Raw genomic sequence first — 23,198 nt, 5'->3', positions numbered from 1 at the left:
CTGATGTTGACTCAATGGGTTAGGAGTAATTAGCCAACAGGTTTTACATAATAGAAATAGGGTTAAGTTCAATTTAGACCCCGTAGGTCATTTTCCCATACTTAGTAGTGTTTACATATATATTTTGGTTAACATTGCCCCAATAGGCTCAAAGAAGTTAGGTTTCAAACAAACACACATTTCGTCTTCATACATATGTATATAGCTCGCTATGTTCCTTCTAGTTTGGCACAGGTAGCCTTGGGATTTTGTGCCGTAAAATCTTAATCAACTAATTAAATAACATCCCCTAGTCAGCACAATATATCATTTTAAAAGTTATGGACGGATCGCGCTGGCAGCCTTCGAGTATCTATGATTGAAATTAAAGAAAGAAAGAAACAAAATAATTTAGTTTAGTTTCAAGTCTGTAGTTCTAACCAGAAAACCTAAAATACAATTAATATGAAGAAAGCTTTTAGTTTCAGGAAATATTTAAAATATTATTTTTGTTCTCTCGACTTCACTGCTTCTTCCAGTTAATTTTCCTCTGTGGTTTGTTTTGATGTGGCTCGACCTCAATCTCTTCTTTCATTGCTAAAGAAGTGATGAATCATGTTGCATACTTGCTTCGTTTTTCTTTCGACTTACGTTCATTAGTTTTATTTAGGCTGTACATATTCTTATCAGGAATTGACTTAGACCAATTTAAACATAGTAGATTGCTGTTTAATACTGGTAATCAATAACACATAAGCTTAAAAATAGGTTTTTCGTTTGTGACTGGCACCATATAACTTTCGTCCTGTTTTTTGGACAGCAATCTCTCTTCCTACGCCTCTCTCAGTTTTTCGTTTGTCTCTCACATTTGACTTTGTTTTCCTTTCTACTTGTCTTCTCTTGTTCGTTAAATTTCTATCCTTTCTCAAATCGACGTCAAACAGGTCCCTTTGTTTCGTATGTTGAATCTTGTTTTTACATATATGATTATAACATTTCATAACCATAAAGGATTTTGTAGTCTCCATACCGACTTAACATAGGAATACGACCTATACAGCTGCTCAATTTTCTCATGACTTGGAGTATCATAATTCACCGGTTGCTTGTATACTTACCATGAGCCAGTTGTTTTCTTAAACTCACTTAACTTCAAACTATATTCCTTTACACCTTACTTTATAACAACCAGTATTATTGCTATTTATTGTATGATTCAAGAATTAATTTATTTATTTTGTATCTTCTTATATATTAGCATTTTTACTGTAGTATCGTACTGTCCTGCCAGTATATAGCTAAAGAGCGGAGTGTGTCATAATTAGTTAATTCAGATATCAGACTATTCTAAAGTTACACCATCTGACCATTCAATCACTTCATTGACCACATGACGTAGTTAGGAAGGGTTGTGTAAAGTTCAGCTTATACTCAGTTATATTAAGTTAACAAATGCAAAATGAAACGGATTGTTATTTACATTCCTTTGATTAAAAAAAAAAAAAAATATACTTGAGATGACGTTATATGCAGGGAACATTTCGAGAAAGGGTAAAATATGAATTGTCAAAAATATTCATATATATTCAGTAAGGGAATGAATGAGTTTTAAAAAGAAGATCTAGCTAATTCTTGAATAAAACAGAGTTAAGTAAATGCACAGATATATGGAATAAACAGCGAAATAGATTGTCTCTGAAACATATCCAGCTAATAGATAGTTAGTGTGTATACAGATATGCATATATACATAAACACTTATATATCTGTATAAGACTGTGAGTGAATTCATTGTTACTTTGGTTTCACAGCATTTCAATTAATTCATTTTTAGCATGATCATATCTAGTCTGTCGTCTCGGAATAAAATAGAGCAGAGTCCTCAACAAGTTTTCTTCATGCGAATATCCTCTGTTATCTACTTCCGAAGTAAATCACAAACCTTCTGTATGATTTTCACCTGATTTAATAGTTGGAGCATTTCGTATTCCAGACTATGTTCACAGATTCTAGTGAGTTTGTTTCGGATTGAACTTGTTAAAGATGTTATTTGTACTGTCTTATTCCACCAGTATGTACTGCAATTTCTGAAACACTACTTAACCCTTTCTTTAGATGGACTAATAAGTAAATATGTCTAAACATAAAAAACCCACTAAAAAGTACTGTGTTTCATTAGGTTTACCAGGTAGAAAATACTGAATAGAATCGTACAACAGTCCAAAATGTCGCGCGCTACAACATTAGAAATATTATATCATTAAACAATGACTAATTAAACTCTACATTCATTAAGTTCACTTTTTGTATTTTTTTGATAAAAACTTCTTTAATATTTTAAAGATTTAGGCCATTTCCTTTGTGTTTTTGTATTTAAGCGCAAACCATACACAATGGGGAGCCGGAGCTGTGCCCACCATGGGTATCCAAACCCGATTTTTAAGGTTATAATCTTTCAGACCTTCGAGGGCTTTCTATGTCAATGACCTCTAAAACTAATAAAACTTGATTTCCAATACTCAGACCTTCGATTTGTACATAAATAACATAATGTGATAGAAAATTTCTACGAATAGCTAAAAAAGTAATTGTTATTCCAATAATGTAATTTTTAAGCAAGTAACTTAATTTTTATATAGAACTTTTAATAAATGACGAAAAATTGCAGCTAGAACTTAATTCGGTCATGGTGATTAAGCTAAATGCCTAAAACATTTATTAAAAGGAAAACCGTTTTGTATTCAAAGATAATGAAACACGAAATATCTATTTTTTAAGAATCTTTTACTGACGGTAAAGATAATGCTGTAGATCGAATTCTTTTTAAAAGCATTAACGTTTGAGACACTTGAATAGAAAATATATATTTTGAATGATGTATTACCCATTATGAACCTTCGCAGAAAAACATTTAATACTGACTTAAAAATTGGAATTTTGCTTCAGAAATATCCCTATAATATATATATATATATATATTGAGGTGCTATAAACGTGTATTATTCTTATCTTTATGACGTGACTAAAACAGAAACATGTGTTTAATATAATGACGAAAAACACACTTTATAGAAAATAAAAGTTTAGATTGATTGGGTGGTGAAGAAAATTTCATCATAAACGTACGAGTTACGTCATCTACAAACTTTCAGAAGCTTGTGTTATTCCTTTCGTAGAGATGTTTGGATACATTTCTAGTTTTAAGATATCGTTTGATTGTAAATAAAGACGAAACTCGGTTTGTAGGAAGACGTAAACTTTAAAGACTCATGATTCATATTTACTTCTTTTTACTTCATTTTTAATTTTACTTAATTTTCATACCTGTTATTTTTTGTTGCTGACGGATGAAATACACGTGGAAAATGTTGTCAATCCTTTCTGTATAAATATTCCATCTGAAATAGTTAATTGTTTACCAGTTACAATGTAAAAGTCTCTTGTGGCTTAAGTGTAAGTGAAAAGAGTATACAAAGAATTTTATAAAGTGCTACTAATATTATATTTTTATACATGACAAGACTTTTCTGTTACATTACATTTTAGGTTAAGTAAAAATGTGTAATGTATCATAAAAACGTTTGCCATTGAAAAAGCACTTGTTAAAATAATATTTCGCCAGCGAGTGAATGCTGGGTTTGTTAAATATGACGGATATTAACCATATATATATTATTTACTGCACATTTTATACAAAAAATGGTTATCGAAATAAATGTATTATGTTTTTACATTACCATGGTAAGCAGCTACAGCTTTTGAGATTTTGAAAACATCAAGAAGTGTTATTAGTTATTAGAAGAACTGAATAAAAGTAACACACGTAAATCTAAGGCCTACTGTAATTATTAAATAAAATTTTGAAGGAGACGTCGTATATTGTATAATGTTAATTTATGAGAATGAGAAAGTGTATATTTTTAAAATAATCTACAGCTGTTGTATATACATATATATATAGTTGAAAAATAAGTAGCACTACATCGGGTATAAAAAAACTAATGAATATTTTTATGTGAATATGAGATATATGTAATAAACTCAAAGAAATTTGTTGAAACATGTTTAAGCAGAATTTTTAACAGTATGAGAGTCATAATATTAATGATGTATCGTAAAACAAGAGTTGGGTTACTCTGAAAAAAATGTAACCAGTGGCTCATATATTGCTGAAATTACAGTATTTGACTAAAAGACGTTGCTCAGTTCATCAAATGCATTTTACAAGAAATTTTTACTAGCCCATCTGCTAAAATTATTTATATCTTGATGTTAAATTTTGTAGCCTGTATAAGCAACGTTTAAGATTAAAGAAAATAATTTCCATTATCAGTTTAAGATTTTTCTTGTCCTTTCAGTAATTGTAATATAAAAGACTCATTTGAAGTAGCTGTTATGTCCTTATTAGCAGTCATTACACTATACATATATATTCTTTATTTTGTAAAGGAAAGCGACTTTCTTGACATAAATATCCGTGTTTAATGAGTCACATACTTTTAAGATTGAGAAATACTCTAAATTTTCTTTTGATCATTAGAACTTCGGTCTTAACAAGTGGACCTTGTGAATTTGTTTTATGCAATTTCGTCGTTTGAAAACAGTCTCTGAGATCTTTAATTGGCTGTTTTGGAGATTATATTTGTTGGAGTTATACAGCTGATAGCTTACCCCGCTGGTACAGCGGTACGTCTATGGATGTACAACGCTAAAATCAGGGGTTCGATTTCTCTCGGTTCTTTGTTTGGTTTGGTTTTTGAATTTCGCGCAAAGCTACTCAAGGGCTATCTGCGCTAGCCGTCCCTAATTTAGCAGTGTAAGACTAGAGGGAAGGCAGCTAGTTATCGCCACCCACCGCCAACTCTTGAGCTACTCTTTTACTAACGAATAGTGGGATTGACTGTCATATTATAACGTCCCCACGGCTGAAAGGGCTAGCATGTTTGGTGCGACCGGGATTCGAACCCACAACCCTCAGGTTACGAGTCGAACGCCTTAACCCACCTGGCCACGCCGGGCCTCCTCTCGGTGGACTCAGCTGATAACGTTGTTTTAATCAACAGTGTTTGTTGACGGTTGCCATGCCAACTTTTGATTAGTTATATTTAAATAGGTTTTGTATCTTTCGTTGGGAGAGACTCGATATAATTGAATTTTTTTTTGATCACTGTGTTACAAGTCTTCTTATGCCAAATATTTGGGCTGAACACTAGTTCTTGTTAATATGCTTAATCTAGTCTTATTTTACCTTTAACTTTGACCCGGCATAGCCAGCTGGTTAGGGCTCTCGACTCGTTATCTGACTCGTAAAGTTCCCGGGTTTGAATCCCCATGACACCAAAAATGTTCGCCCTTTCAGCCGTGGGGGCGTTATAATGTTTCGGTTAGTTCCACTGTTTGTGTAGCCTAAGAGTTGGCGGTGGGTGGTGATGACTAGCTTAGCTGCCTCCTCTGTGGTCTTACACTGCTAAATTAGGGAAAGCTAGTGCAGATAGCCCTCGTGTAGCTTTGCGCAAAATTAAAAAACAAACAAACCCCTAAGTTTGGTAATCTACAGGAAACTTACTATAATGGATCTAAAAAAAAGAAAGAAAACAGCTGTTGTTTATACACCATGAACTTTGAAAGATGTGTATGTAAAAGAAATAAAATAGATCCAGGTAGAGCAAAATACACAGTTAATATATTGTGACACAACAGATAGGCTCCAATAAGCGTAATTCTTACAACAGTTTCAGGCCTAAGGACACAATCTAGACTTCAGGTCCTCTCTTCATTCTAAAGATAAAGGTGTAGTTATATGTGTTTGTTGTTAAACACAAAGTGACACAGTGGGTTACCTATGCTCTGATCACCACGACAATCGAAGCACAATTTTTAGCTATATAAACCCTAAGACAAATGAGATAGATATGATTAAAGACGTTATTAGGTTGAGAAAGACCTTAGTGTTTGCAGAACTAAAAGTTTAAATTAATTTTAAAATAGAAGTCGCATATGTAAGGCTTTAAATTATATCAACATTTTTATTACTTAACAGTGAGAATTACAGAACTAGGAAACACAAATATAGATTTAGACAAGGTAGAAGCCGTCTTTAGCTAAGATAATTTTAATTTTCAAGTAAGGTGGTTGGCTTCTGGAATGAGTTGTCTTAGGATGCTGTGGAGGCAATGAATTTGAGTGAGTTTAAAAGAAAGCTTGATAAATATATGAATGAAAAGGGTTGGTTTTATATTTTTTTAGTTTTTGGTTTGGCCTAGAGGATAGGACAGCCGAGATAGACCAACAGATCACTTGTTGCCACTAAATATTATGTTAAAATCTATGTCATTACTGCTTTGTTGATGTAACGAGAAAACACTTTCCAAATATCCCAACTTTTTTCCTGATCATAGATTCTCTGTTTAGCGATTCCCTAAATTGACTAAATACTGTTTTAATTTACTGAACACGTCTTCTATCCAACTGTATTCACGTGCTCAAAGTAAATACTGATTGTAATCGTGAATAGCTAAGCCCTACACAAGATGAGAGTCAGTGTAGATATAAATATATTACTTATTTTCTTAAGCTTTCTGCTCTTCAATAATGTAATCACTGTAGCAAAGTATTCTCTTTTTCGTTCACAATTTACCAAAACAATATTCGTGCATTCAGCAATATTTATAATAAAAAGATGTAGAACCTTTCTTATCCAAAATATGAAATTAACACGCCACAAAAGGCACATATATAATCCGAGTATTCAACAGTGGTTTATTCACAATCCTAAAATAATTATTTCTGTATTACATTACGACAAAATATAATTATATATATATATATGAAAAGCTATTTGAGAGATAAGGTTGGTCAGAGAACATTATATGGAAGTTTTTAAACTATCAGACACCTTGCCTTGTTATTGTGTTATGAAGACCTTTCAGGACACTTGTTTTTCATTCTTCAAGTCATTTCTCAGTTGGTCATTCTTCTTGGAGTACAACGTGATTGCAGCTTGAAAGAGTTGCTGGGATGATCTTTTGAGAACTTTTGTGGGGTTTCTTAGATGGCATAGGAAAGTTTTTTTTAAATATATTTCGAGTCTTGTGCAAAGTTACACGAGAACAACCTGCGCCATCCAAACCTAATTAAGCAGTAGAAAACACGAGGGAAGGGGTCTAGTCATCATTCCCAAACACTTTACTCTTGGGCTACTTTTTTACTGACTAACTGTGGAATTGACCAACACATTATAATGCCTCTATGCTTGCAATGGTGACATTCTTATACATTCTAAACTACTTCAGTGTTTCTGTGGTGTGTTTACGTCATAACCCCGTCTTCTTATAATTATTAAAGTAGATTCTATTGTTGTTTTTTTCTGCTATTTTTCCTGTTCGTTTATGAAAAATTAGTCTTGTTTGTGAAAAGTCTATCCTAGGGCCGAAGCCCGAGCCTCACCCTGTATTTAGCATCTGCATCTGGAGATTAACAAGGACTACAATTTCCCAGTGTTCCTTACAACATTACGGTAGTACACAAATTTATAGACTCTTCTTCCAGCAACATGACTTGTATGTCTGGGTATCGAATAGCATGAATACCCGTTTCATTCTCCAGCTGCTTGAGGTATGCGACGGTTAAAAGTGTATGTTGTGGAAACGAAATAATAAAAAAGGATCTCCAACTAAAAAACAACACAAGTCACGTGTAAAAATTTTAGTTGTTTCTTATTCCTTCATTATCCAGTGTCACAAAGTGCAATCTAGTTCTGTTTGGGAAATTCTAAATCTCCGATCTAGACCAGTCTTTCCGATCTGAGTATATAAATAACCAATCTAGTTCTGTTTGGGAAATTCTAAATCTCCGATCTAGACCAGTCTTTCCGATTTGAGTATATAAATAACCACAACTAATCGAGAATTAAGTATTTAGCTGGAAATAATGAAGTAAAATGTTAAATAATAATGACTATGTCATAAATAGGAAATAACAGTTAAGAAGCAAGATTACAAATCAAGCACTATCTTAACTATCACCAGATGCACTAGTATGATACGGTATACAACTTAATGTTGCTGCTCTGAAAAATCATCACAAATGAGAGAGGAAAAGAAAATAATTATCTATTTTTGTTGGTCAAGCAATGAAGCTACAGTTCTATTGATTGATACTGTGTATATATTTCTCAGATTTGTTATGGAGCGGACATCACCCCCTCCCCAAGTTTTATCACTCATCTTACAGCTGGTCTAATTCTCTCATCATAGATACCTCAACTGAATATTAACCACTTCCCACAGACTAATGCAGTTGTACTCGGCTCTCTTTCTTCCAGCCCCCTCTCTATCAGTGACGAAGATGATTCATTTCATGATAGATAAGAAACAACCTGTCACTTTCAATCGCTCGCTTACAAAAACAAGGTTTCTCTCACGTGAGTTTCACATCATGCAGTCAGTCTCTTTCCTACTTCATCATTAGTTGACCAATACCAGTCAAGCCGAACCGGACATTGGTTGGCAATTACTTGCGCTATCCAGTGAGAGTTGGAAGAGGGTTTTATCAGGCTACTTCCATTTCCCCCAACATCTAACTCTTAGCATGATATCTGAAAAAGCACCCCTCGCCCTGGTGGACAATACGTCCTGCATAGGCCATTGGTTTTGTGCTGACCGCTCCTTGTCCTCTTTCTGCTTTTGGGCTGAGCAGATAACCTTTTGTGGCTTTGCTATAGGAAAAACACACACACTTTCTGCTTTCTGTTTGCTGCCGATTCGTCAACCATCGTGCGGTCCTCAAAACTATGTTTTTTTTTTCTCATGCTTTCATTCCAAAACATTATATCACGAGTAGGGGAGAAGAGAAATATTTTTTCTGAACACCTCCGATTGCATTTACCCCAAACTTTAGTTTTGGGTTAAACGTTACAAATCAAACTTATTCTTACGATTTCTTTCTTTCTTGATCTCCAGCTAGAGAAACTGCGAAGTTAGGCTTATAAAGCTTTCTCTTGTTTTTTCAGTTTAACTTTAAGTTGACTTTGATTTTTTTCATTTCAATCTTCAAATATTTGTATTGATGTTAACTGTGTTTTACTTGATTTATTTAGATATTGTTAATGATTCCATGTTTTTGTTATGCATTTGAATTGTGTCTTTTCATTTTACTCTTTGTTCTATCGTTTCATGAGTTTCAGGTAAATTGTACAAAACAAACATTGGTGATAAATGTGTATTTAATTATATGTCTTGTGTCTCCTTCTTCTTCATACTAGTTTTATCACACATCAAGCTTTTCGCTTTTTCTTATCAATTTTCTCTTATTTTCTGATTTCAAATTTTTTCCGTCTTATTTCTTATTTAATTTTCAAAAAAATTTCTTTCATTTTTTTAGCCATTAATCGCTTTATTGTATACTACGTTTTGTTTTCGCTATCAAATTTTATTTATTTGGCCTAAGAAATTTCAGCTGGTTTCATTTGACGAAAGCTGAGTTAATCTTAATCGTAAATAACGCAGTAAAGCTTTACTCTTATGCAGCTACACATTTTCAGTAACTTCGATTAAGATTAATCATCCAACAGATAACTAATTCAAACAACTGAAGAAGTAAATGTAGATACAGACAAGATGAAAAGACGTGGTTTAATTAAATGCACCTTTATGATCAGAGTATATTTTGTACAATTTGCCTAAACATCCTAAAGCTGAATTAGCAACTGTGCTTATAAATTCTAAAATAGGTGTTTATCTTCATAAGTTAACTGTTGCTATTCTACATTTTTCGAATATTTCGTTAAGAAGAAAAATCAGTCTTCCTAAAAAATGTATGTTCGAATTTTTCATTCACGTATTAGCTCGTCGTTATAACACTCGACGTGCAATCCGCGGGTCGGAAGACTGAAACACAATATCAAACATGCTTTGGAATACTATAATATAAAGTAAACCTCAATATTCGTCAGTAAAAAGCAGCGTAATGGTTGGCGGTGGGTTCTGCAGACCGGCTGCCTTTCTTGTGATTGGCACATCAAACTTATGGACAAACAAGTTTAAATGAGAGAAATCAAACATGTTTTGCATCATATATGACATTTAATCCTTATACATAAATAACCAGACATTATTAATTAGTGTACTGGAAACGAAGTAATTAGTGCTAAACTAAACATCTCCCTATTAATTAATGTCAAACAAAGGATGACAGGTTTATAATACCTTGTAAATTTTTGTTACGTATTCAACTTTTTTAACAGTGTTTGAGGTTCTCCTATTTCTAAATAGTTTAAAACGGCATTAAAGTTTTCTTAACCTTTGAGTTTAACAAAACATTTTCTTTATCGTTATTATTAACAAATGACAACAACTTGCTTTGTTGGTCGTATATTTGTTACTTTTAAAGAAAGTTGTAAAAACCCCTTTCAGTATTGGAATAATAAACATCGTTAGTTAGTTAGTCTTGCAGAAGCTCATTTGTCTTGCTTTCAATAGGTCTGCAACAAGTCATTAAATTGTTGTTTAGCCACATGTGCAAAATAGTATCTTAAGCTAAATACTTGAACCAGTTTTATGGCTGAAATCAATGGAGTAGAGCCATAACTATGAATCATTTTCAGATGGCTATAATTCTAATTGTGTAACCGTCTACACTTTCATGATTAGACAAAATGAGGACGAAAAAACAAACAAATAAGGAAGATATAAGAATAATAGTAAAATGTGGAGTATATCGAGTAGGAAAGAAAGTAAAAACATGAGAGGATGATAATAGAATCATGAGCATTAGTTGAAAGAGGAAGAAGTATAGAAGGTATAAAATGGACTGGAAAACTGACGACACTGAGGATTACGCATTATTTCAAACATTTATATTTTACGCTTCATATATTAGAAAAGAAAAATTAATACGATTGAGATTTGTTTGGTTTGTCTTGAATTTAGCCGTCCCAAATTTATCAGTGTAAAACTAGAGGGAAGGCAGCAAGTCATCACCACCCACCGCCAACTCTTGGGATAATCTTTTACCAACGAATAGTGGGATTGACCGTCACATTATAACGCCCCTACGGCTGAAAGGACTAGCATGTTTGGGGTGACGGTGATTTAAACCCACGGCCCTCATGAATGAGATGAGAAAGAAAAATAAGCTAGAATGATCGCTTGTTAAGTTGGAAGGAAAGTGAGGAATATTAAGAGTTGTGTTGGAACCATACTTTCTATTTAACCTGGTTAGTTTCCTAATCCCATCAAAAAATAAGAATTTATATTAGAAGGAGTCACAGTATATACTTTAGTTGTGTTATCCAAAATGTAATAATAATTTTTACACCTAAGGTTAATTATGTATTTATACTATTTTAGTTTAGAAAACTGATGTCTATTACGCTGCATGTTTTTTTATATGCATTGATTTTCAATATTTTATCGAGAAATCGAAAGATCAATGAGAAAATACGGTATAATTAATAATAAAATATGCCTTTTTTTCTTTGTTTCATAAGAGAATAAGGCTTTTTACTTTATCTCTCATAATTTTAATGTAAGTTATTTCACTAAGGCTTTTTACCTTGTCTGTCATGATTTCAATGCAAGTTATTTCACTAAATATAAATAAATTATTAGACAAAAAGGAATATAAAAACAGACCGTAACTAACAATAAGTTAATTATATAGCTTTTTTAACAGTTAATTCTAGCAGCTGGTAAGCATATTTTTTTAGAAAATGAAGTTATAGGCTGTCTGTGTATGATTCTCTTTTTATACAATAACTTAACAAGTACAGAAACTCGACAGGATATATATTTACATACGTGTGTATTTTGAAAAACAACATAACACTCTAATCGTTTTATTACGCTGTTTTGTGAATGAAGATAATTTTGCGTTCACTGGTCAGGTTTCTTCAGATTAGTTTCTCTGAAAATTATTTGTTAGTAGGCACAGATATGGCTTCCTGGATAGATTATTTTTTACGGCATTAGTAACTGTACACTAAGTACAACTATGCCACTAATTAAAAAACGATTTGTACTTTTAATTCTTTATTAAGACAACAATAAAAAGTAAACTTAATCAGGTAGGCTTATTTTTTATTTAAATTGCAATTAATTATATAACTTATTTTAATAGATGACATCAAATAAACCAATTCATGAAAGAGGCAGTAACTTCGTTCCATCACTAATATCAAATAACATTCTGGTTAGTTTCGAAATTTTGGGTTTAACTCTGTAGCATTTGATGAGATGTAAGGCACGAAAATGATCAGATATTTTTCTATAATATCATATGTTCTGTCTTTTTTCTAATTATCTATTTGTACGATTAAATGGAGTTTCTCAGTCTGTCTGTGAAGTGGACGTCTTTTGTCAACGTGCAGCAGCTGATCTTTGAATTTCTTGCAAGCTCGTTCAAACCGATCATCATAACCTAGTATAAAAATGTTAAAGCTTTTTTTAGGTATTATTTCGCATTCTTATGATGCTAGTAATTTCCTTTATTTCTCAGTGCAACCACATAATTTGTTAACGTAACAACAAAAGTGTTATAGATAATTTTATGCAGAGACTTGAATGTGACTTAACAATCGAAGACACTATAACTTTCATATCGTTAGCATTTCCCTTGAAATAAAGTTTTACTTCATGCTTAATTGCATCTGAGGCAATGAAAACATGCTCAGTAAATGAAATACCACATGTTCTGTGGAAATGAAAGATAACTCAAAAGCATATTAGAACCGCCAGACACGAACAAAGTGGTTATACAAAAGCTGAATAGAGTTGGAGAATTGATAGTGAGGAAGTGGAATATTCCTGGTACTTCTCTTTCTTATCAGTATCTCTACAGCTTTAGTTTTTTCTCCCGCTAGAAAACTTAGCGTCAAAGTCAGTATTTTCTGATATAATGTTTGAAGTGTATGAATCGATGTTTACCTTCAGAGACATCTACTTGATCTTTTAACATCCTTGGGACGTCAAGATACTGATAGGTATTATATGCTACGTTTTCTTCTCTCGTTTGTGTCCATTGCACAGCAATCACGTCAGATTTCTAAGTCGAGTAAACAGACCTTCACTTCTTGTTTTCTGTATCTAAAACGGTATCATTAAAACCTTACGTTCTTTTTCAGTGATATTCAGTTCATCATGAATTCAGTCGGTGTTTTTAAGCTTGAATTTAATCAATATTAGGGAAAAAAAACTCTCGTGCGAATATTGTAAATGATATAAAATTATAAGCTACTCGTCCCCCGGATTTACAACGCTAAAATCAGGGGATTCGATTCCCCTCGGCGGACCCAGCAGATAGCCCGATGTGACTTTGCTATAAGAAAAACACACACACATAAGCTATTCATTTAAAACTGTGTAGCTTTCTTCAATGTTAGAAATCATGATAACGATTTAAACCGTTGATAACATTTTTCTTTCATTATATTTCTAGAACATTAAAGTAGCCAGCAAACCTGAAAACTAACTTAAAACGAAATATGAATCCGCAACATTGATCTTTACCCTAAAAAACTTAAAAGTACTTTAATTTTTTATGTATGCTTAATACTAATTTTACATTTTTATTTACTTTTTCATTCGTTTTCATCAACTGATGTGCTGTCTGAACAAAATTTAAAAGGACTTTAAATTTTTTCGTTCATTCTTAATAGGCTCATGTTATTTTATTTTAATATTAATGTTACGTGTCTTTCGTTTTCTTCGTGTGTTTTCAACAATTCATTTTCATTAGACCAAGTAATTTCACGCCTTCCTATTATGAGTGTAAACAGTATATCATTGTGTTTAACTGTTCATGTTGACACATACTCTCTACTAACCTGCTATGAAGCTTTTTTACAGTGATGCATAGTCTGGTCTGTACATGCAGAAACAATGAGAATCATTTATTTCTGTATATCTTATAGGATTATTTCCTGCAAGGATGAGCTACACTTTTACTAAAACAATCTTAGTATCTTTATTTGCAACACGAATGATACTTTATTAACTCATTAACGTTGAAGCTTGGTTATCATCTCTCTTTTAGAACTGCTGACCATAAAAAAGAAATCAACAACTCTGATTTTTGATTTTTCGAATATTCTTAACTAAATATCGAGATTAACTGTCGCAGTCATAATGTCACACAGCTGGGACAACAGAGCGACGGCATGTGAGAACTCGAACCTTCCATTTTCTGGTTCGCATTCCGGTATCTAAACTACTCGATTACATGCAGCCTATAGAGTTTCCATGGATAAGTTGTTATGTTTTGTCTTACTTTGCAGTAATAACATTCAGAAATTATATTTCATTCTGTTTAATGCACATCATAAAATGCTGTCTATGTTTAACATCTGTCTCGACTGAATAATAATTATTTAACTATAAATTACGTCTTTATTTGATTGAGAATAATCAATAACGATGTTGTTGTTTTGAATTAAGCACAAAGCTAAACAATGGGCTATCTCTGTTCTGCCCATCATGGGTATCGAAACCCGGTTTTTAGCGTTGTAAGTCCACAGACATACCGCTGAATCACTCGGGGGCGATCAATAACGAGAAAAAAAATCTAAGAAATTTCAGACATCATTATAGCTTTAAGAATTTATCACTGGCCTTGATAAAAAAATAACTTTCATTTTCTAAAGAAAATTTAGACTGAAATTTGATTGCTTTTCTTGGTTTGTTTTTGATTTTCACGCGAAGCTACACGAGGGCTATCTGCGCTAGTCGTCCCTAATTTAGCAGTGTAAGACTAGAGGGAAAGCAGTTAGTCATCACCACCCACCGCCAACTTTTAGGCTACTCTTTTACCAACGAACAGTAAGATTGCCCGTGCTTTATAATGGTCCTACAGCTGAAAGGGCGAGCATGTTTGGTGCGACGGGGATTTTAACCCGCGACCCTCAGCTTACGAGCCGAGCGTTCTAACCACCGCCGGGCACCTATTTGATTGCTATGAATCAGCGTAAGCTTTATTCAATATATTATTGTTTAGTTATTATTACTTCTGTTAGTCTCATGAACAGTTTAATTAGCTAGTACGTGCATTACCCTAAATTTAAAAGTGAGAAGCATTAACTGAAATACTACAAAATATAGTCTAAAATTAACGTTAAAACTTGTAATTGAGCAGCTTTAAAGAATAAAGAACAATGCAAATATTTAATAAGGTTAACAAATTACAGATATTTTTTCAGTTTTGTAAATATTAATAAATAAACATTAATATTTAAGTCATTCAACTATTTTGAAGATTATAAATATTTTATTTAAGACTCCTGAAATGATGCAAATGACTCCCAAGTGGAGTGATGAATTCAACACTCATAATACGCAGTCTACAACGTATTTTTAGAATAGTATATGATACAAATTCTGCCAAAATATAGAGATATAATAGTGATAAACTTTCAGGCTGTTTAAAATATCAGCATACTAATTCCCTATCTCAGCTCCATAACGAAATTTCAGCAAAATTATTCAATGTTAGTTCTATTATATACAGCAATGAGCATGTTTACTTGCATTTACGCTGCTTCGTGGGTGGTACTTATAAACAAGGGTTAGGTTTCTCTGTTTATCCCAACGAAATATCTAAACAATGTTTGGCAGTGAGACAGCACTTGGTAGCCACCAATAGGTACTTAGCGCATAGCACCAGTTGAGGCAAAAATGATATATTGTCCTGCCAACTTCACCCTATAATTAGGGGCCGACTGATGAAAACTTAACAATCATTCCTAGACTCAAACACACCAGCTTTAAACGTTTTCATGCTGCCAGGACCCGACCACATTTGTCACACTTGCGAATGAGTGCGCACGATGCCAACTTCCTTTCATTATCGCTATAGAGTGAATCAAGATTCACTTAGCTTTTTCTAACTCTTACTTCCTCGACTCTTACGTAAACGTAGCTTATTTCCAGATTATACACCTTTTTTTTTAAATAACCCTTTTCAGTTTTTGAATACCAGTGGTTATAGAAATAATAAAAAAAAAATTGTTATTAGATCTCACTGAGAATAAAACTCTGATTAATGTAATTCTTCTTTTTTTTTTCTTCTGATTATTTTGAAAACCACAGAAAGCTTTAAGGGATATAACGTTAATAGTAGCTGAAATGCTATATATATATATAAAGCTTCGGTTGTGTGGTTTGAATTTCGAGCAAAGCTACTCGAGAGCTATTTACGCTTGCCGTCCCTTTTGAAGTATATGACTAGATGGAAGGCAGCTAGTCATCACCACCCACTGAAAACTATTAGGCTATTATTTTACTAACGTATAGTGAGATTGACTGTAATATTATAACGTCCTCACAGCTGAAAGGGCAATCATATTTGGTGTGACGGGGGTTTAAAGTAGGTATTTTATCTTTAAACATAAAAATTATGTACCAGTTTGTTCTGTTTGAAGATAACTCTGAAGTTGATTTGAGAATAAGTTGATTGAAGAATGTTCTTAATTTTACTTTTTGGTTTGATGGAAACCAGTGAAATGTAACCCCAAAGTCATCGGACATTTGGAAACGTTGAGGCCAGGAATTTTGGGAATGTAAACCTTATTGATATATTCAAAAATACTTTTGTTGGTAAGTGATAATGGTAAGGTATTTTTAATCAGATATTTTTTTAAATATTGATAAGTTCATCATGAAAATAATCAAAAAAGCTAGTAAATTAATATGATATAAAATACTTATTTATAAACATCACTGCATTTCAAATTATGATCAACTCATTGATGAGCAAAAAGTAGAACGTCATCCAAAAAACAAGTGCCAGGTTTTAATATTGGTTTGATAAGCTGTTTCTGCGGTTACTTAAACATGGAGTCTGGCATGACCAAGCCTGTTAAGGCGTTCGACTCGTTATCCGAGGGTCGCGGGTTCGAATCCCGGTCGCGCCAAACATGTTTGCCCTTTCAGCCGTGGGGGCGTTATAATGTTACGGTCAATCCCACTATTCATTGGTAAAAGAGTAGCCCAAGAGTTGGCGGTGGGTGGAGATATCAGACTAGCTGCCTTCCCTCTAGTCTTACACTGCTAATTTAGGGACGGCTAGCACAGATAGCCCTCGAGTAGCTTCGCGCAAAATTAAAAATAAACTAACAATACTTAAACATGTTTTTCAATTATGAAAACTTAAGGATTAGCAAGGGTACATTGTGTTACAACTTTAGAAGTGTTTCTACTAAGTGTCTATTTTATTTTTAGTATATAAATTTCTGAGTCTCAAAACAGATTCATGACAAACAATATAAATATAAAGTGTGATAAAACTATATAATCTACGCAGTAAAACAAAATAAAGATATACATTTCAATATGAACAACTATGTTTTGTTTAAATAGTAATAGTATTGCTAATTCATTCCTAGATTGCTTATGTATTGTAGAAATGAAATATATTGCACGCAAATTGTTATCATAAATTAAAATCGCTTTAATTTGAATGTTTGCTCAATAATGCAACTTTAGTTTGTTTAAAAATACCTTAAAAGTATTTTTCTAAAACACAAAGTTATTGATAAAGATTTTGTTCGTTGTTAAACACAAAACTTTACTTTACTATAAGCTATCGTGCAATGTGATATAAATGCTAAATCAAATTTATTCAAATGCATAAGTATGAATAATTTTATAACTCACTCTCTATTGAAATGAAATATTTAACACTTATGAATATTTTTTCGACATTTTTAGGGGTGTTTCTGGGAAAATATTATTGTGCATTACAACTTTTGTATTTATATGTTTGACTTAAGAATGGCAGATTGAGAAAAGTCAAATGATTGATCATAAGTTGATCTTTACATCATGACATGATGTCAGATAGCAAATGGACCTCAGTATGCTTAATCACTTAATCTACTATTGAACAGAAGGGTAAAGGATGACTTTTTATTTACACGAAATTTACGTTTAAGCAGTAAAGTTACCACAGTAATATCACACACACACACATATATACACGTTAAATGTAAATTCATGGAAAAAATAGCAGCCACAATACAAACATTCAATACTGGAGCACAAATCATAAAGTGAGCCATTATGTAATGTGCCCTGATATTTGTGGGTATCAGAGGAAAAAGACCCAAATTGTATTTGTGGTGCACTGTCTATCCTCAACTTCATTAGCCTCACTTTGACTAGACGTGGGTGCTCCAGACCTCAACGTCCCATATCTTTATCACCTTTCACTTCTGCATCCAGATGTAGGAAGGTGGTTACTCACAAGAAAAAAAAAAGGCACATTACTGTTTGAAGAGGGAAGTAAAAAAATGAACTGTAAAATCATTCGTCATAAATATTAATGTTACAATAATTGTTAATTATCTTAATGTTTAGATATAATGTACTTCAGTATTTGATATAGAAGTATTTTCTACATGTAGAACTGCAGGATAAATGCTACTTACGTAATTACCGGATTATTATTACTAGTCAGATCATCAATATATCAGTATATTAAGGAAAATACTTCCGGATTTAATAAGTTTCGTAATAATTAAGAAATAAATCGACAACAGAACTCGAATAATTAGCACACATCAGTATACGTATTATTTGTTTGTATATGTACTTATCGAAATAAATACAATGATTATATATGCAAAATCTGAATATACTTCTGATATTATCAGCAGTAAAAGTTTGTTTTTATGGGGATTTTTTATGGATCTATAAATTTTTCATTTAACAAATTTATCACTATCACCAAATTATTAAGTGGTACAGATGTAAATGGCACAGTAAAATTATATGTTTAAGTTGTACCTGCTAATTATCTTGTATTTAAATTTTTTAGAGTTTTTAAGACAGCTTCATTATTTTCTATTATCCAGAACATGTTTATTATTCGCCTTTTGTTGTAAGTTAACAAATAATTGATTCAATAATTTACTTAGTAAAAACAGTATATTTTTACAGTATAGTACTTTACTGAACTAAAAATAAAACGAAATTTAGCTTTATGTATCTCATGTAATTATGGTAGTTCTGAATATTGATTTGTTTTAATATATAAAATATTTATTGATTTCAATAAGTTGTTAATATCTTCTTTAGGCTTATTTTGCAATTTAGAACTTTGTGATAGTATGTATTACATTAGTTATAATATGGGCATAAAAATGTTAACAGACAAAACATAAATTATAGTTGGCTTTATCGATAGCCACAATAATATATTTGTCTTGTATCTTGTGGAATTTATCTTCAAATCGATTGTTTTTTAAAAACTCTATTAGATACTTAGTTAAGTTAAATTAATTTAAATAAGCTAATTTTTCTTTGATTATAACGGTCCCCTGCTAGTACAGCGGTAAGTCTACGGATTTATAACGCTAAAATCAGGGATTTGATTCCCCTCAGTGGGCCCGGCAGGTAGCCAACTGTAGCTTTGCTATAAGGAAAACACACACTTTAATTATAATTAATAGCGTAACATCTCCATTCTAAAAACCAATTTAGAGAATTATATGTAGAATAACTAATTTTCGAAATATAATCAACTAACGTTTTTCTTTACAGAATTTCGACTTTCTTACATTTTGTAGCTATTCTGTATTTATCACCTTTTTCTATGATCTTCCTTAAGGATTTATTTTAATTATATACAAATTTCCAGTAATGATATTCTTACTTAAAGAATCTGCTAAAATCTTAAGTAGCATAAAAAAATTCCTCACTTTATCTATATCTAGAATTGATAATATGTTTTAAATATTTTAAAGATAATATGTTTTAAATATTTTTAAAAAAATATTTGTACATACATAATGATTTGGGCCTAGGTACTGGGTATTTATAATGTGCCTACAACATTTTTTTTTATCGTAAACGTCCATTTAATTAGATTTTTTCTATGGTGTGGATGTACTGTATAAGGTTCACGCTGTTTTTTCTTTTGATGCATTCCGTTTTTTAACATTTTAGTTTTCCTAAATTACATATATAGGTACGTATATATATGTCATAATAATGTGATATTTATGTAGTAATTTAACTGCGTGATAAGAAGGTCAAGTAGAAAGGTAAGAACACAGTGGAAACTGCAGTCAAAAGAACATAAATTATGTAGCAATGTAGCAACAACAATGTGGAGAAAGTAAATGTGTAGATTGTTTATGGATCTTGTCATTAGAAGAGTCGAGAATGTGTAATATACAGTATGAACTAGAAAATGATGACTGTATAGCGAGATTTACCACAAACCGTGAATGATAGACTGATGAAGAAAAGCAAGGGTATAGTAACATCTTATAACGAAAATATAACACTAAAGATACTAAACGTGGGTGGTCTATAACTTTACACAAGCTACAGAAACACACACTAAATGTGGGTGGTTTATAACTTTACACAAGCTACAGAAACACACAGCTTTCACTCACACAGCCTCATTACTCTTATACCAAGATCAAACCATCCGTAAAGAAAGAACTATAGTACAGTTGGCGCCAATAACACAACCAATCGTGCTCAGGACGTTCACTTTCTTATCAAGATATTCTAGTCACATAATAGTAGTTTCCACTCAAACAAAATTTCCTTGAACCGAAAAACTAGCAGTTCATTAACGATATCACTTTCTACGTGCGGAAAGGCAGATGTTGACATCACAGGGTTTAGTTGTAAGATCATGTACAGGAAACAGACTTATGAAGCGAAGAACATAACCTCACACAAATACTTCCCCACTACAATTTCAAAAATAATAATGTGTGTATATATATATCATATACTAAGTTAAAAGTAGTGGAACTCTGACATAACCTGTTACAACCCCTTTTCTTAGGTCCATTTTGAGACAGTGTTATTTATATTAAGTCGCAATTAACACTAACGTTCAAAGTCTGTGATTTATTTACTGCATTTCAAAGCTGAAATTTATGGCAGACATTAAACTTCATAGCAGATGACACGAGACATTACAGCAGCGTAAAAGTTAAAATTAATGGATTGCAACGCTCACCTGGATGACGTAGACTGCTTTTGGCACCGTTCTGTTGTAGATTGCTTTCAGACCACATTGTTATAATCACGCTATACTCACACTTCGTTTTCTCTTGAATTTCATTAAACTTAATCCTATCAGAATACCTATATACATAAAAAACGGCGTTATTTAGTATAACTAACAACACATAAATTTTGAACTAGGTTTTATTTCATACTGACATCATATTAATTTTTCCTTCATCTTTCTTTCACACTTCCACGTCTTCTTTCTTCTTTACAATTCTCGTCAGGTAAAACCATTTCTTAAAAACAAAACAAAAAAAAACATACTGAACAAGTGCCTTTATTTCTGGTCTTGTACACCTGTCATGGTTATAACTTTTCATAATCATACTGTGTCCTAATGGTTTCATACCACTGGAGAAGAAGAGTAGCCATTCCTTATAGCAAGTGCTTAAAGTGCTCTAATCCCTCAACCCAAATAACACAGATGGTCAAATAAGTACACACAGCATTCTTCCACCTCAGATGGATTAAAATTACCAACCTCTCCCTGCTTAGCACCATTTAATGCTTCCTCTTTAGCTCTTTAAATTTCTTTCTCTAACTAGTATATTCATAAAAGAAACTCTAGTCTATCGAAATGATTCCCACAAATTCTTGCATCAAATTACTTCTGAAGCTTTTAATAGATTAAGCTGTTGGAGAACAATATGTTTACCTAATGCTGATGCACACCACAACCAAATTCACTCTATGCATTATCAGTGTTTCATTTTAACAGTTTTGTGATAATATATTTTATATTATTTGATCATTTTCCATTTGTTTATCATGTTTCTCTTGCAAACAAAGATCTTTGGAAGTATATTTCTTGATCTATATTGATCTCTTTTGGAGATTTGAAATGTGTTATTCATTTCTCACTGAATTTATCAGCTACAGATGTATTACTTAATAAATACGTTTCAGACTATCGTCTGAAACAGTCAGTTATAACCAAAAACGTATTAGTTTTTCACTTTTGACTTTTGTAGATGTCTAGTTTTTTCTACAGCAATCCATTTCATTGCATAGTTGATGTTTTCCTCACACAACTTTCTGTCTTGGTCAGACTTTTCTTTAATTGGCACATGTAGTAGTAGATTCTGTACCATTTTTTGATGTAGTCAGATAAAATAATTTCATTAGTTTGCTATGGTGTGTCAAACTTCTTTGTACGTTTCACTTTATTATAGTCATTTATTGTATGGAGAACTTCTTGTTGATCCATTTACTCATAATGGGAGTGGAAACTGATTAAAATATTTAAAGAAAAACCAGAATTTATAATATCAAAACTATAGTAAGATGAAACTACTATAATAAAACAATTTTAATCAATTAAATTTTATGCAAAACAGAAACTAGAACATTCTGCAAACAGAAATACTCCACTTTCTTCCAAGAAAGTTTCTCTTATTTCCTTACTGCTTTTGTTTTCTATGTTCAAGAAAGTCTTTCTTATTTCCTTACTGCTTTTGTTGGCTATGTTTAAAAAAGTTTCTCTTGTTTGTTTACTGTTTTTGCTCGCTATGTTCAAGAAAGGTTTTCTTATTTCCTTACTGTTTTTGTTGGCTATGTTCAAGAAAGGTTTTCTTATTTCCTTACTGTTTTTGTTAGCTATGTTCAAGAAAGGTTTTCTTATTTCCTTACTGTTTTTGTTGGCTATGTTCAAGAAAGTTTCTATGTGTTTCTTTACTGCTTTTGTTGGCAATATTCCATAAAGAAATTTATCTTTTGCAGCATTTCCTGCATACTACTGAAAACAACCTAAAATATATCTTTATCAGGCTTAACTTTCCAGTAGTCAGACTCAAGATTTGGCATTTTGAATTAATTGATATCAATAAACTGAAATTATTATAAGACTCATCCAATTGAAATGCTCACAGAACAATAATGCTTGATCTTTCTACGTTACTTAATACTTTGTATTAAAGTTACTCACATTTTCATTAAAAAGGCTCTAGGGGAGCCTGGATGTTGGTTGTTTGACAAGTCTTGAATCTTCAGTACCTATACGAATATATGTTAAGTTTGTCAACAGTTTGTATAATGCTCGGCCAAAGACTTTCTAAAATTTTTCTGCTGTTATTCAACTAAATTGTCAACACAGTCATCTATCAGTGAGTTTAAGTATCTTGGAAATTGTTTTTTTCTTGGAATACAACATAATGCAAATAACACTAGCTATACTACTAATATCAGTCTCTT

The 23,198-nt window shown here is 32.2% G+C and overlaps 1 long non-coding RNA gene across 1 annotated transcript in view; it reads left to right on the top strand.

Moving 5' to 3' along the window:
• The window catches only part of LOC143229374 (uncharacterized), a 46,604-nt gene that overhangs the window by 12,270 nt on the left and 11,136 nt on the right, over window positions 1-23,198 (top strand). The window contains exon 2 of the long non-coding RNA XR_013015836.1: window positions 16,468-16,565. This is a non-coding gene — a long non-coding RNA (uncharacterized LOC143229374). The remainder of the gene's footprint in view (window positions 1-16,467; window positions 16,566-23,198) is intronic.

The sequence above is a fragment of the Tachypleus tridentatus genome, chromosome 10 (genome assembly GCF_004210375.1).
Source record: "Tachypleus tridentatus isolate NWPU-2018 chromosome 10, ASM421037v1, whole genome shotgun sequence".
Classification (NCBI taxonomy): Eukaryota; Metazoa; Arthropoda; class Merostomata; order Xiphosura; family Limulidae; genus Tachypleus; species Tachypleus tridentatus.
The sequence above is the reverse complement of the archived record's forward strand: the minus strand, read 5'-3'. Positions and strand labels throughout refer to the sequence as shown.